This window comes from Salvia splendens, chromosome 14 (genome assembly GCF_004379255.2).
Source record: "Salvia splendens isolate huo1 chromosome 14, SspV2, whole genome shotgun sequence".
NCBI lineage: Eukaryota > Viridiplantae > Streptophyta > Magnoliopsida > Lamiales > Lamiaceae > Salvia > Salvia splendens.
The window spans coordinates 4,008,134-4,023,334 of NC_056045.1; positions in this window are offsets into that span (position 1 = coordinate 4,008,134).

Genomic DNA, 15,201 nt, shown 5'->3' on the forward strand with positions numbered 1-15,201 from the left:
TCACAATAACAATTAAAGTTGAGGTTGAAGTTCGCAGGATTCTCGAACACACTCTCTTCATAGGCTCATAACTCCATTGTTGGGTGTCTGATTGAAATTGGAGATATCAACAAATAGCCCTTACCCTAGAACTTGAAAGCCCTAAAACTATTTCAAATTTTGACGTTGGAATCACAATGAGAATTAAAATCCTGATGGAAGTTTGCAGGAATCATTCATAGGGTTCATAACTCCATTGTTAAGAAACAAAATCCTGATGTATACAATTGGAAAGGTACACACAGCTTTCAAATGGTACCCATTTCCTATGTTTTGGATTCTATAAAGTTACCAAAATGATGTTTGGAAGTGAAGGTTGTGCGCGTGTGCGGGGACACTAATCTTCTTTGAATTTTCAGCTACAACTATTTAAAAGAATGAAAGAAACAGTCTACCCATCTACATATTCTTGCTCAAAATTACATGTAAGAACATATACAAAAATTCATAATCTTAGCAAAGTAATAGGATAGAAAATGCAAGACACAAAACATATTTCAACCTAGCTATGTCTACTTGCAAATCCTAGTTTTACATGGAAACAAAATAGTGAAACAGAAACTAATACAGTAGTATTTAGATCTAACATGTTAGACACTAAGAGCATCCACTATGGGACCTCCCCGCCTATAGCCCCGGCGGGGGCGGTCCCGGGGCGGTTTATAGTGGGGGAGGTGTCCGCCCCAGGGGCGGACGATGATTTTGGGGCGGTGGGGGGCGGACAGCGGACAGGCGATGGGAGGGCGAGGACGCGCCGGGCTGTCCGTTCGCCGCGCCTATAGGCGCGCCGGCCATAGTGACCGGCGATCGGCGCGCCGACGGTCAACTCGAAAATTTTATTTTATTTTATTTTATTACTTACCTCTATAAATACCACTCTCCACCCCCTATTTTTCACCATTTTCACAAAATCCCTCCATTCAATCTCTACACTTTCACTCTCTATAAAATGCACGGTGGAGACGACGAATCACCCGGCTCGCAAGAATCGGGCTATGGCGGCGATCCTTCACAGCCGTCGGCGGGCTATCCTTCACAGCCATCGGGGTATGGCGGATATCCTTCTCAGCCGACGGGATATGGCGGGTCTCCGGCTCAGCCGTGGATGTGGAGTCAATCTCCCCCGCCGTCGGCATCTAGCCCAAACCTACCTCCATCTCAGTCGTGGAGGTCTTCTCCAATGCCTGCACCTATTCAGCGGAATTTGAGTCGCTCCGCATTTGGAGATTACAGACCCAACCTTGACGCGCTTAACCAGCCGCGTTCGGAGTCCCCTTTCCAATCCAGCCAATCTCTTTTCACCGAAGCAGATCAAGACGCGCTGGATACTATGATGGGTCTGCTCAGTTCCGTCGTCCCGGATACGCCGACAGAACGGGGCGGTAGGGGCGGAGGATGTGGAGGTAGGGTCGGAGGCGGCAATGGCGGTAGCCGGGGCTCGGGGGCGGCGGTGGCGGCGGCAATGGTGGTAGCCGGGGCTCGGGCAGCGGCGTCGGCAGTGGCGGTGGCGAGAGCTCCAACGTCGGCGGTACCGGTGGCGCGAACCGGGGCAAGCTCTACACCAAACAGGAGAGCATTGCCGTGACGAGGGCGTGGGATGCCATCACATCGGACCCCGTGGTGGGCACCGATCAGCCCGAGGGGAGCTTTTGGAGGCGCGTCATGATGGCGTACGAAGAGTTCAAACCCGACGGCGCCGATAAGCGTGACCCAGAACAGCTCCGAAAAAAGTGGAGCAGGATTCTGTGGGCTACCAAGCGGTTCCCGTCCATATACCAGAACAACCTTCTACACGCTGAGAGTGGCCGCAGCGAAACAGACGTGATGGCCCTGTCGATGGGCCAATACAACACGGAGGGCTGGCCGAAGTTAACCCTGTGGGAGGAGTATCTGGTCCTCGCGGATTGTCCGAAATTCAAGTCCATCGTGGCGCGAGAGGTCAACACAGCTCTTGGGCCGAAGCGTACAAGGCACAACCTTGCCGGGGACTACAGCAGCGGAAGCGGCTCGCACTCGTTCGATCAGCCCGGCGAGCAAGTCGAAGAACCAGCCGCTACACACACTAGGCGAGGACGGCCCCCGGGACAACATGCCTCTATCTGCAGCGCCAGAGGGGCTAGAAGTGCCTCCCGCCAAACATCGGCCGCGTCTGGATCTCTCATCCCCCAGCCCGCCCCAATTCCACAGCACATGGTGCAAGCTCCCCACGAGGTCTTGAGAGATAACAATTGATGCAACAACTGCAAGACGTATGCAGCAATACGCAGCGGAATCTGACCCGTACGTCAGAAACGTCTACAGGAGGCTCATCACTCGGATTGAGAGTCGGCTGGGGTTGGTTGATGATGCTCCTGGGGAAACCGCGGCCGGCAGCAGCGAGGAGAAGAAGAAGAAGAAGAAGAAGAAGAAGAAGAAGAAGAAGAAGAAGAAGAAGAAGAAGAAGAAGAAGAAGACGAGGAAGCCGACTCCGACACCGAGTAGAAAAGTGGCGGAGTTTTTAGTTGTATTTTATTTTAAATATTCGTTGTATAATTTTACCCTTTTGTAATACAACGAATATTCGGGTCCAATTACCTCGTTTTCTAATTATTTACATTGCGATGATTTTAATTATACTTGATTGAAACTAAAATGAAAATTGATTATAAAATTTGTGGGCTATTGGAAGTGTCTATCATAGTGGCGGAAACAAAATTTGGGGCTATGGAAAAAAAACTAAGGCTATGGACAAAAACTGGGGCGGGGCTATTGGGGTGTCCGCTTATAGTGGACACCCTAATGCTTGGTGGACAAGCTGACCTTTGCTGGCTTCTCCATTAGGAATGTGATCACTCTTCACTTTCTTATTCTTCTTCTAACTTCTTCTTTTTTACGTACTCAACTTATCTTTCTTCATTGCATCTTCTTCATCTTCTCCTCAATTCTAGCAAGGATGAGGTGCTAATTTCCAATTTTTTGTAAGCCTTGGTAAATGAGCGGGTCGGTGAAGATCACTTCAATCCTATCGATACAGGGAATGTGCCTTAAATTAATATACTATATGTTTCGTCGCTCATTTTGTTCAAACTTAGTTGTGCATATGTTTATACTCCTACAGTTGTATGCTAGAAAAAACTACCTAATATCAGGTAACTATTCGAAATATGAGTTTCTTCCACGAATTTATGAGCAACAACTAACTCATAAAACGAGGTTGTTTAGACTTGGTCAAATTGACGTCAATCCGTGCCGGCTAGTCCACCTCCACATTCTGATGTGATTCAATTTGTGGGAATATGTAATGAAAAACAAGAGAATATGATGTACCAGGCAGCGAGGGCGGGTGATATGTGACTTTGACAGAAGAACATCAAAAATATCCTTACTTCCTGAGAGACAACACCCAACTCCATCTCCATCACCACCTTCATTCAACCTAAACAAACAACTCAAATCCAACCATCTATGCAGTAACACCAAAAATTTAACAAATTAAAACACTACATGTACTAATTTCCTTTGTTAACTAATTTTATTTTAGCAAAAAAAAACATGTTCAGTGGCTTGAAAAGGAAAAGGAAAATGGTGAGAGTGGCAAAAAGCATGAGATCCATCACCCGCACCAAAAATATAAAGTATCTAGAATTTTTGTCAAAAAGAAGTCGGATAGAAGTGTTACCTCCTTGTTGACTACAGTAGGGAGAGACATCTTGTGCTGAGATAGTGTGATATTCTTCCCTCACTAGAATCCCATAATCTTTTTCTCCCTCCGTCCCATAAAAATATGTGCACTTTCCATTTTCGTCCATCTCACAGAATTATGTGCATTCCATTTTTAGAAAGTAATACCAATTTAATAATGTAGGTCTCACTGTCCACTAACTCTACTTTAACTACCATTCTCCTCCTCTTTTACTTTACCATACCATTCTTCCCATCTCTCTTACGTTACCTTTTTGTCTTAATTTCCGTCACATCTCATCCACCCATATTTTTATTGGACGGAGGGATTTATACTCTACTATTCTCTCCGTTCCATGTTAACAGAGTCATTTTTCTATTTTAGCAAGTTCCAAATTTATCGAGTTATTTCTAATTTTAGCAAAAAGAAATTCTCACTTTTACTTTATTCTCTCTCCATCTTTCATACTTTATTCTCTCTTACTTTTCCCACCATCCATTTAACACATTATTCTTTAACTCCGTGCCGAAAAGAAATGAATATTCGTGTTGGAGACCCGTGTTGGAACTAGTGGTGGCTCACATTTCTCCATTACTTGACTGCAACATCCATATTTTTGAATTACACATATCCTTTTTCAGAATTTATATTCAAATTAACATGTGAAAATAGAAATGACACTTTTTACTAATTTAGTATTTCTTCACATTTTGTCTTAATCGGTGGCCTATTGTTCTGACTTCCGATGGAGAGAAGAACCTATGATTAGCTTTTCAAAAAGTTTCCGGACGAATAATGTAACGCCCCACTTTTTGAAGCATAAATTTCGAACCCTAAGACGATTGCATTTATTTCTTTTAATGCAGTGAATTAAATGACGAGTGGAATTGTCATGTGAATCCTTTGGTGAGCTAATTTTAGTTCGTAGTTATGATTTTGGGTTGAATGGTCTATATCGTTGAATATGTGACGTGGAGGTGGAATAGTCAATCTGGTTGAGTTTTATGACGTGGCTCTGTGAATAATTGATGCGAGGTGAAATTTATTGTGGTGAAATATTCTTAAGGGTGAGTGAGATTGAATAGGTTCATCGATAATTGTTTTACCCATATTTTTGGAAATTTCGACCATGACTACTTATTGGAGAGGAATCCTATTTTCTTGGATTTAATTAATTGTTAGGGATATTTATCCAAATTAAATCCAAAACCCAATTATTCTTTATTTTCTTCATGAGAAAATCGACCCCATGCTTGTTCCTAGGGAGATTTCGAAAATCACCTATTTATGGGGAGAAGAAATTATTGATTATATTATTTGATCCATTATTTATTCCCTCCCATGAATAAATTCAAATATCCTAGCAAATCTTGCCTTATCTTATTCAAATTAAAGATTTGAAATTGATTCCTTGTGGAAGAAGCATAATTCACGCCACTTCCCTATTTTTTTATTGAGGGAATTATTATTTTATTCTGCTCCGTGATATCTTGTTCTCCGTGAAAATCTAAATAAATCCTACCCATATTTAATAGGCAAAAAAATCACCTACTCCCTATTTTAATAGTGGGATTTTATTATTTTCTCCTGCTTGGTGATATTTTATTTCACTCCGTGAGAATGATTTCATATGCTAATTAATTAGCATAGAATTTGAAACCTCCTTAATTCTCCCCAAAAGTCACGCCAACCTCCCTCCCCCATATCTTCCCAAATCTTTATTTATTTAATTGTGGGATTATATTCTTGAACTCTATAAACCTTAGCCAAACTACACGCCTCCCTCACTCCCACACGCCACTTTTCTCTCTTCTACTCTTCGTCAACTTGTTTTCTATTTCATTCAAGATCTCTTCATTCTTTGCAAAGAATTGAAGTTGAAACTCAAGAATTGTTGAAGAATCAAGGCTATTACTTTGTTCAACCATTTGTTCTATCAAGAAAAGGTATTTTAGATCTATCTTTTCTCATCTAACCGATCAATCGGTGTTCTTGAACCCTCATGCATATAGATCGAGTGAAAGGGGGGAAAACAACTGATGAAAGGGGAGCATGTGTCACGACCGCCCCTAGGGTTAATAAAAGCGGGCGATCGCGACTTAAAGGGGCTTAATGGACAGGCATAGAAGACTAGGGTTTTCAACAAAAGTTTGACCAAGAATTTAAGTTTAATAAATAAAACAACCAAAAGTATTTATGTTCAACAAGTAAATGACTAAGGGTTTAGCATTTATTCAAAATAAGTAACGAGTTTGCAAATATCCCAAATGAAACAGTTTTTGAATTTAAATAAAAAGTATGTAAAGCAAACATCACAGCGGAAGCACCCAAGAGAAGAGTGACGTCATGTGTGAAGACACGACGACACTCGGAGTTTCAAAACGACCATAGTTTATTATTAATTCCTGCTCAACACCACCAACCGCTCGTCGCTGCTCAACCTGCACATAGAGAAAACATATGCAGGGCTGAGTATTTTTGAAAATACTCAGTGGCTCATGCCGAAAACATTTTAAATAAGAGTACATATTATCATGCCATACGTAGGTAACCATCGGGGTTTGAGCTTTATAAAGGCCCGAGGCACCAAAATATTTTCCATTGTTCAAAATAGCGACTGCGCAGTCATTTTTTTCCCATCGTCATCAACCATATCTGCCAATACATGACAAGGAATGCGGCCGCAAACCAGGTCACTAGACCGGCCAGCCCGTACGCTAGCACACAGTCTACCATAGGTGTACACTAATCCAAGTAGGGTTTGCGGCCCTACGAGGACCCGAATTCGATTTATATAACAGTGGCAACAGCCACATCAGATAGGCACGTTAAAACAAATCACGGCATGATAATCGCTTTAAACCACCCTTATAGCTCCACAGTCATACGTAAAAGATTTTAGTAAAAGAAAACCCACAAAAATGTAGGGTAGAAAAGAAGCCCACCTCGACCGTTTAGATTTCGACTACTGCTTTCCCTTTGTTATCACGCTTCGCGCACGAGTTATTACCTTTAGATAATATATATATCTTATCAGTCACAACCATCGACTTAATATTATGCATGTCTCTATCGTTTTCCCTTTTCCACCCCTTTGAACAGCGCATCATGTCATCACATATATCAATCAAGTAATTCACTTATAACAACATAGTGTTTTTGTCAAGATAGAAATCTGGCAGCACTGCGCAACCATTTTATAAAAATTATTAAAATTTCACCCGACTTCCGTTGGGGCTAAAACTTTACCACAATGCAGTAGACTCATCAACTAACTTCCAGATTAAATTTCATATCAAAATACCCCTTTTTGGTCTGTCAAAAAGGACAACGTAACCTACTGGTCGAGAAAACATTTTCTGCCAGAAATGCGCAGTCAAATTTAAAAATTCACTAAAAATCTATGTTTTATCCAAATGAGTTGAAATTCACACACAACATAGACGACATCAAGACATTTACTCAGGAAAAAAAATCGATCAAATCGGAGTTCATTTGGTCGGTAAAATGCATGTCGGAATATACTGTCCGAACTTACAGCTTTTCATGCCTTTAAAAATTCGAATTAGGGTTTATCCCTATTTATTCAAAATCAACCTTTTCATGGGTTTAACACACAAACATGCTCAAAAGGGTCCTTATACTCATGCTCTCATAACATCATACATCATTCACCATAGATTCATTAATTCATCAAAAAAATTCATTCAATGCGCAATCAAACATACACACACAAATTCCCACCGATTGAATCCCTTAGATTTGAAATCCCTACACTCTCTACATGCATGAGGGAGTCAAAGAATGTTTAGATGGGGAGGAATGAAAAATAGGGTCTGATTTTTACCTCTCTTGGACGAAACAAACGGTAGGAACGAATAAAAACCTTGCTTATTCAACAATCTCTTGGAAAATTCGAAAGGATCTTGAGTAGAGAGAAGAACAAGTGTGGGAGAGTGGAGAAGAGGGAGGGGGCGTGTGATTGAGGTGGGAGGCGTGTGATTTGAGTTAGGGTTTAGGAGTCTTTTATTTATAGAGTTTAGGGAATAGAATATCTCCCAATTAATTAGAGAATAATTGGAGAATAATCACAATAAAGATGGGAGAGATTTGGGGAGATTTGATGGAGGTAATTGGCGTGTAATTGATGGAGAAATAAGGAGGATATTTCAAAAATCATGGCTATTTAATTAGCCTTTGATTTAAATTTGGTGTTTTCACGGAGCAGAATAAAATAATACGGAGCAGGAAAATTAATAAAATCCTCCCAAATAATATGATAGTAGGCGTGTGAAATATTCCTCCCACAAGGAATAATTTCCAAATCTTTAATAAAACAGAGTAGGGAAAGATTTGCTAGGACATTCCAATTAAAACATGGAAAGAAATAATTAAGGGATCAAAATAAATAATGAATAATTTCCTTTCTCCTACAAATTAGGAGATTTCGAATCCCCCTAAGAAAATAATAGGGGCCGATTTTTATCAAGAAGGATTAAGGTAATTAGGCTTTAGGATTTAATTTGGATAATTATCCCAAAACAAATAATTAAATCCAAGAAATAGAATTCCTCTCCAATAATTTGGTAGTGGCCAATATTTCCACAATAAAAGGACAAGGTAATTATTTATGATTCTATCTTAAATCTCACTCCCCTTAAAAATATAATTCACCGCAACATATTTCATTCCACATCAATTAATTTAAGCTACGCCATAAAATCAACGAAATTGACTAGGTCAAATCAAAATTAGGTCATCGAATCAATCACATAACGATTCATCATTTAATTCGTGACAATCAAAGCAATAAATGCAACGTCTTACGGTTCCAAAATTAGGGTTCGAAAAGTGGGGCGTTACATCCTACCACTCTTAAAAGAAATTTCGTCCCGAAATTTGGTACTCTCATGAGAAGAGTTCTGGGTATAGATCCATCATCTTGTCCTCAAGCTCCCACGTGGCTTCTTCGTGCCCGTGGTTTCTCCGCTGCACTTTCACGTACGCAACTGGTCTATTCCTCACGTTCTCGACCCTTCGGTCTAGAATCGTTTGGGGTCTCTCCTCGTAGCTCAAGTCTGGGTTCAACGCGACTTCTTGGTAGTGAATCACGTGCTTTGGGTCAAACACGTATTTCCGCAACTGTGACACATGAAAGACGTTGTGCACGTTCCCGAGGCTCGGGGGTAGCGCCAAACGGTAAGCAACAGGACCCACTCCTTCGAGGATTTCATAAGGTCCAATAAATCGCGGTTTCAACTTTCCCTTGACACCAAAACGCGTTATCCCTTTCGATGGGGATACTTTGAGAAAAACCTTGTCGCCAGCTTGAAATTGTAAGTCGGTTCGTCGTACATCTGCGTATGACTTTTGTCTGTCTTGAGCTTCTTTTATCCTCGCACGAATTTGTCGAACGATTCTAACCATTTCTTCGACTGCGTCGGGCCCGAGTACCCTTCTCTCACCAACTTCGTCCCAGTAGAGCGGGGATCTACACTTTCTCCCGTACAAGGCTTCGTACGGAGCCATGTTTATCATTGCCTGGAAACTGTTGTTGTAGGCGAATTCGATCAATGGGAGTGCGGACTCCCAACTCCCTCCTCGGTCCAACACCACGGCTCTTAACATATCCTCGAGGGTTTGGATCGTTCTTTTGGATTGCCCGTCTGTCTGCGGGTGAAAAGCAGTGCTGAAGTTCAGTCAAGTGCCTAGCTCACGTTGTAGGCTGATCCAGAATCTCGATGTGAATTTCGGGTCACGGTCAGACGTGATCGTCACGGGGACTCCATGCAGTCGCACTGTTTCTTTTATATACACTTGAGCTAGCTTGTTTGATCCATAGGTTATGGGTATCGGTATGAAGTGTGCACTCTTGGTGAGTCGGTCTATAACTACCCATATGGCAGTATTCCCTCTTTGCGTTTTTGGCAGTGCTGTCGCAAAGTCCATGGCAATGTGCTCCCATTTCCACTCGGGGATTTCTAGTGGTTGCAACTTCCCGTAAGGTCGTTGATGTAGAGCCTTCACCTGTTGGCAGGCTAAGCAGCGCTCCACAAATGCCGCTATATCCCTCTTCATACCATTCCACCAGAAGGACTTCTTCAAGTCTTGATACATCTTCGTACTTCCTGGGTGGGCGGTGTAAGGAGTCTCATGTGCTTCACTCATCACTTCGTTTTTGAGTTCTTCGTCACTTGGTATGCAAAGTCTCCCTTTGAAGGTAAGGGCGTTGTCGGATTCCTCGTGAAAATCCCCCGATTCGCCAGTTCTTACTTCGACTCGAATTTCCTCTAGTTTCGCATCCGTTCGTTGTGCTTCTATAATTCTCGACCTTAGGTCAGGTTCAACAACTAAAGTGGCGATTTGCGCTTCCACTGTTTCTGGTGCTCTCACCACTTCCAAACGCATTTTACTAAACTCGCGGACCAGGCTTTCTTCTTTGGTGAGCAAAGTGGCCAATTGGGAATGACTCTTCTGGCTCAAGGCATCTGCCACTACATTTGCCTTAACAGGGTGGTAGTTGATGCCACAATCGTAGTCCTTCACCAATTCGAGCCACCTTCGTTGTCGCATGTTTAAATCCTTTTGCTCGAAGAAATATTTTAGGCTTTTGTGGTCCGTAAAGATCTCACATCGAACTCCGTAGAGATGATGTCTCCAAATCTTTAAGGCGTGTACCACTGCTGCTAACTCCAAATCGTGGGTTGGATAGTTCAACTCGTGCGGTCTCAATTGTCGGGATGCATAAGCAATCACCTTGTTGTTTTGCATCAACACACATCCAAGTCCCACCTTCGAAGCGTCCGTGTATACCACGTAGTTCACTCCAGGTTCTGGTACAGCTAAGATTGGTGCACTAGTTAGCTTTTCCTTCAAAAGTTGAAAACTAGCCTCGCACTCGGGAGTCCAATTGACTTTCACTCCCTTCTTGAGTTGTTGTGTCATGGGCCTTGCTATCTTGGAGAACCCTTCTATAAACCTTCGGTAGTACCCCGCCAAACCTAGGAAACTCCAAATCTTGTTTGGTGTTGAAGGTGCTTTCCACTGTTGCACCGCCTCAACCTTAGCGGGATCTACTCGAATTCCTTCTTTCGACACGATGTGACCAAGGAAATTTACTTCCTTAAGCTAAAACTCACACTTGCTGAATTTGGCGTACAACTTCTCGCTCCTCAAGGTCTCCAAGGTGATTCGCAGATGTTCCTCGTGCTCCTTCTCATTCTTTGAGTAAACTAGCACGTCATCAATGAACACCAAGACAAACTTATCCAAGTAGGGATGAAACACTCGGTTCATCAAGTCCATGAATACCGCAGGTGCATTCGTCAAACCGAACGGCTTTACGACAAATTCATAGTGACCATATCTCGTTCGAAAGGCCGTCTTTGGTACATCTTCTCGTCGGACTCTCAACTGATGATATCCGGACCTTAAGTCCATCTTCGAGAATACACCGGCTCCTCGAAGTTGATCGAATAGGTCATCTATCCTTGGCAGTGGATATTTGTTCTTGAGAGTCATCTTGTTCAGCTCCCTATAATCGATACACATTCTCATTGATCCGTCATTTTTCTTTACAAAAAGCACAGGCACGCCCCATGGTGAAACACTGTATCTTGAGTTCTTCTAACTCCTTAGGCGCCATTCTGTATGGTGCCTTAGACACAGGTGCCGACCCTGGTGCTAGATCGATGGTGAACTCCAATTGTCGATCTGGCGGTGGTCCAGGTAAGGCTTCGGGAAAAACGTCCGGAAATTCCCGTACGACGGCTACGTCTTCCATTTTCCTTTCTTCTTTCTCCCCTCCTTGTAGATAGACAAGATAAGCAGAACGTCCTTTCCTCATCATCGTACTAGCTTGGAGCGCGGAAATGACAGAGGTTCGCCGGTTCATCGAGATTCCATAGCATAAGGTGGGTTCCTTGCCCGGGGCTTGTAGAGATATCTGTCTCTCCTTACAACGAATCGTCACAAAATTCGAGGTCAACTAATCCATTCCTAAAATTACGTCAAAGTCTCCAATCGCCATAACTTGCAGATCATGAGCGACTATCTTAAGGCTTTCCATCATAATTTCTACGTTCGGGCATGTTCGTGAGATTTCTATTGTCCCACCCACTGGTGAAGACACTATCATCTTATGTTCAGATTTGTTAACAGGTAAGCTCAAAGTATCCACACATAAGTCAGATATGAAGGAATGCGATGCGCCCGTATCAAACAACACAATGATAGAAGTGTCGAGGATTTTACCCATACCTGCCAGGTTTCCGTTCTCCTGGTTCCTTTGTTCGATCTTGGGTTGTTTCCGACTCAAGACATATGCTCTAGCCTGAGGAGGAAGTCTTGGGCGGTAGGGTTGTTGCTGTCGCGGAGGTTGATCGCGATTTCCCCTTGACTCTGTTTTTGGTGCTCTTGGCTGCATGCGGGGTCCTTGAGTGTTCTGTCTCGACTCCATTGTTACCCTCTTACTCGGACACTCTCTAGAGAAGTGACTGTTTCCTCCACAGTTAAAGCACTTAGGGGTGCTCTGGATTCTACACTCTCCAAAGTGGTACTTGGAGCACACGTTGCATTGGGGTGGCTTGGGTCGGAAGTCGCCTCTCTGGTTAGATGAGTTTTTCCTCCCCCATATTGCAGTTGGTTCTGGGTGTGTTGATACCTCTTGTTGTCATATGGGATTCTGTTTCCCTCCCACTTCCGCTTCTCTCGGGAGTGGTGTGGTGGAGGTAGTGCCAAAGTAGTGTTTTCCTTCGCTTTCTCCTTGGGCATAGCTGCCTCAATGTCTAGCGCAAGGGCCAGTGCTTCCACATAGGGAAGTCTCCCACGACTAGCCAACGACATCCTTATCTCTGGCCGTAGTCCCTCACGGAACTTCTCGGCCAGCTTCTCGTCGGTATCAACTTGTTCAGGTGCGTACCGGGTCATGTTGTTGAGTGCACGGTCGTACTCGGTCACAGTCATGTGTCCTTGGGTCGAATTCTGCCTCCTTTGCTTTCCGATAGCTCTTGGGCACATACTCATTATACATCTCGGCCTTGAAACCTTCCCATGTCATCCCCGTTACTTACTCTCGGGGCATTGTCTTCATCCGTGTGTCCCACCAGAAGTCAGCAGACTCGGTTAGTTGGTAGGTCACACAACTCAACCGTTCTTTGTCATTGCACCCCAAGATTGCGAAAATGCGCTCCAATGAGCGTATCCATGATTCGACCTTGGCCGGCTCTCCCATTCCATCAAAGACGGGAGGTTTCTGACCTAAGAACAACTTCACGATCTCACGGTCAACCGGAGGTGGAGAAGGTGGTGGTGGAGGGATGGGTTGCGTCACACTCTCCTCCATCGCCTGAGGGGTAGGTTCGGGGTTCCCACGTCTTATGTTACGTCTTGGCGGCATTCTGATTTATCACAAGAATTATTATTGTATTTATTCGAATCCCAAGAACACTTGTGTGGTATAGTTGAAAGGTGGAAATCAAAGGGAAATTGCATCATAGAATAATAAGGAGCTTTTGCAAGACACTGTATCGAATATAACTGCATAAAATGATAGCAAGAGAGCAATCACCGAATGGTGTAGCAAGAGGCAATTGCGTCGCAAGGTAGCAAATGAGTGATTGCTCAACAAGATAGTAAAGGATATGAGACAATTTGTACAATAGAGTGGCAATCATAGGCTTCCAATAGAATGGTAAAAGACAACGATAGTAGGATATGATTGTGCAATAGGACAACAAAAGACAGTTGTATAATGAGATGGTTAGGATGGTTTCAAATTATGGCAAGAAACAATTGTACCATCGAGTAGCAAAGATAGTATGTCACAAATAATTGTGCAATTAGGAAAAAGACGATTACAATGTAGTATAGCAAAAGGTAATCGCACAGTTTGAACAATAAGAAGTGATATCAAGTTATTGCACAAACGACAAAAATTTCCATAGAATTATCAAACGTTGCCTCCAAGAGGTCTTAGTTCCATCATCATCAAAACAAAAGGGTAAAACAACGTGGAAAGAGAAAAACTAGAGTCAAGCAAAAAGGTAAAGTATCAAAAACGTGGGAAATCGAAATAAAATATTCCAGAATTATTATGTTTAATCTTTTCCATCCGTATCCTCCTTCGCCTCGGTCTCTCCAACGCTCTCTCTATTTGGGTCCTCCTCCTCGGGATCCTCCTCTGGATCCTCTTCCTCACTTTCTTCCTCGACACCTACGGGTGGAGGTACTATCCCGGGCATCCCATCGACCTCTCTGTCGATTCTTAGAGGGGCTGAAACGCGCATCCCGAGTCTCATTCTCTTAGGAACACGGGAGATATGTGGCTCCCTGTCGCAGCGATTCCTTCGCATGCGGGCTTGAATAGGCGGATAGATATGTGGAGGTGGAGCACGTGGCGGTCCGTCAAAAGCAGTTGTCTTAGCCGGAGGTAGCACATCTATAAGGCCAACCAAATCACCCCGCGCGGTGTAGTCAGGCGGGCTATACCATATGAAAAACCGAGATGCCTGAGCGGTCCACTCGTCCCAAGGCGGTGGTAAAGTGTGGATGAGCTTTTGGATCCCCTCGTGATGGGTGGCTCCCCCATACGCATAGGCGTTCATCCACTTATCATAAAATCCGATGACATAGGACATAAGGAAAAGCTTCCCATCCCACTCGTAGTCTTGGTAGCGCTCAACTGGGTGGTCCCTATTGCTGGAGTAACGATTTCGCATCGGGGCATAATACTGATGGACCATCTAAAGGGACAACAAGGAAAACTCAGCATCAGTCCAACGATAGAAGGAAGCAATGGGGTTTAAGTTTCAAAAAGAGATGCTGAGAACATGATGCCTATGAAGATGGCTATGTATAGCAAGAGATTTAGGTATGTAAGTAGCATCATGTCAAAGTTTTGAATATTCCAAGGTTATTGGTTCGTGTGTTTTCGCGTTTCGTCGAGTCGTAGCATGCCGACTTCCCCATAGGCTACTTGCCTTGCACTAAACATTTCACATCTCTACGTTTATTATTATCGCAAAGTTTTGCATTCATTGCACCAATTTATAACTAGGTATAGTAGCATGCTCAAGTTCACCATCATAGATATTGTTTCACAATGTAATCGCATAAGCATCATCATAAAATTTCATCCAACTCATTGGTTTAACGCATATTCGAGTAACATATACAAGTTTATTTTCATAACAACATTTGTCATCTCGGAATAAGCGCAAATATCAATTTCACATCATATCAATTCATCAACCCATATTCCAATCAAAATTTTCAACATGATATATAATCTCAAATCCCTATAGAAGTACGTTCATTCATGCAAGAGTAATATTCCCATCGATATTCCCAACACTTCACAGTTCATATCAAAATTCCATCAACATATTGTTACCTCATCCTCGTGGTTGGGCAGGGACGAGTTGTGGTGTTGAGCTTCCGATGTTTATCATTTAGCCAAATTACACATGCACATATTTTGACTCAAAAAGACTCTTGGGTCT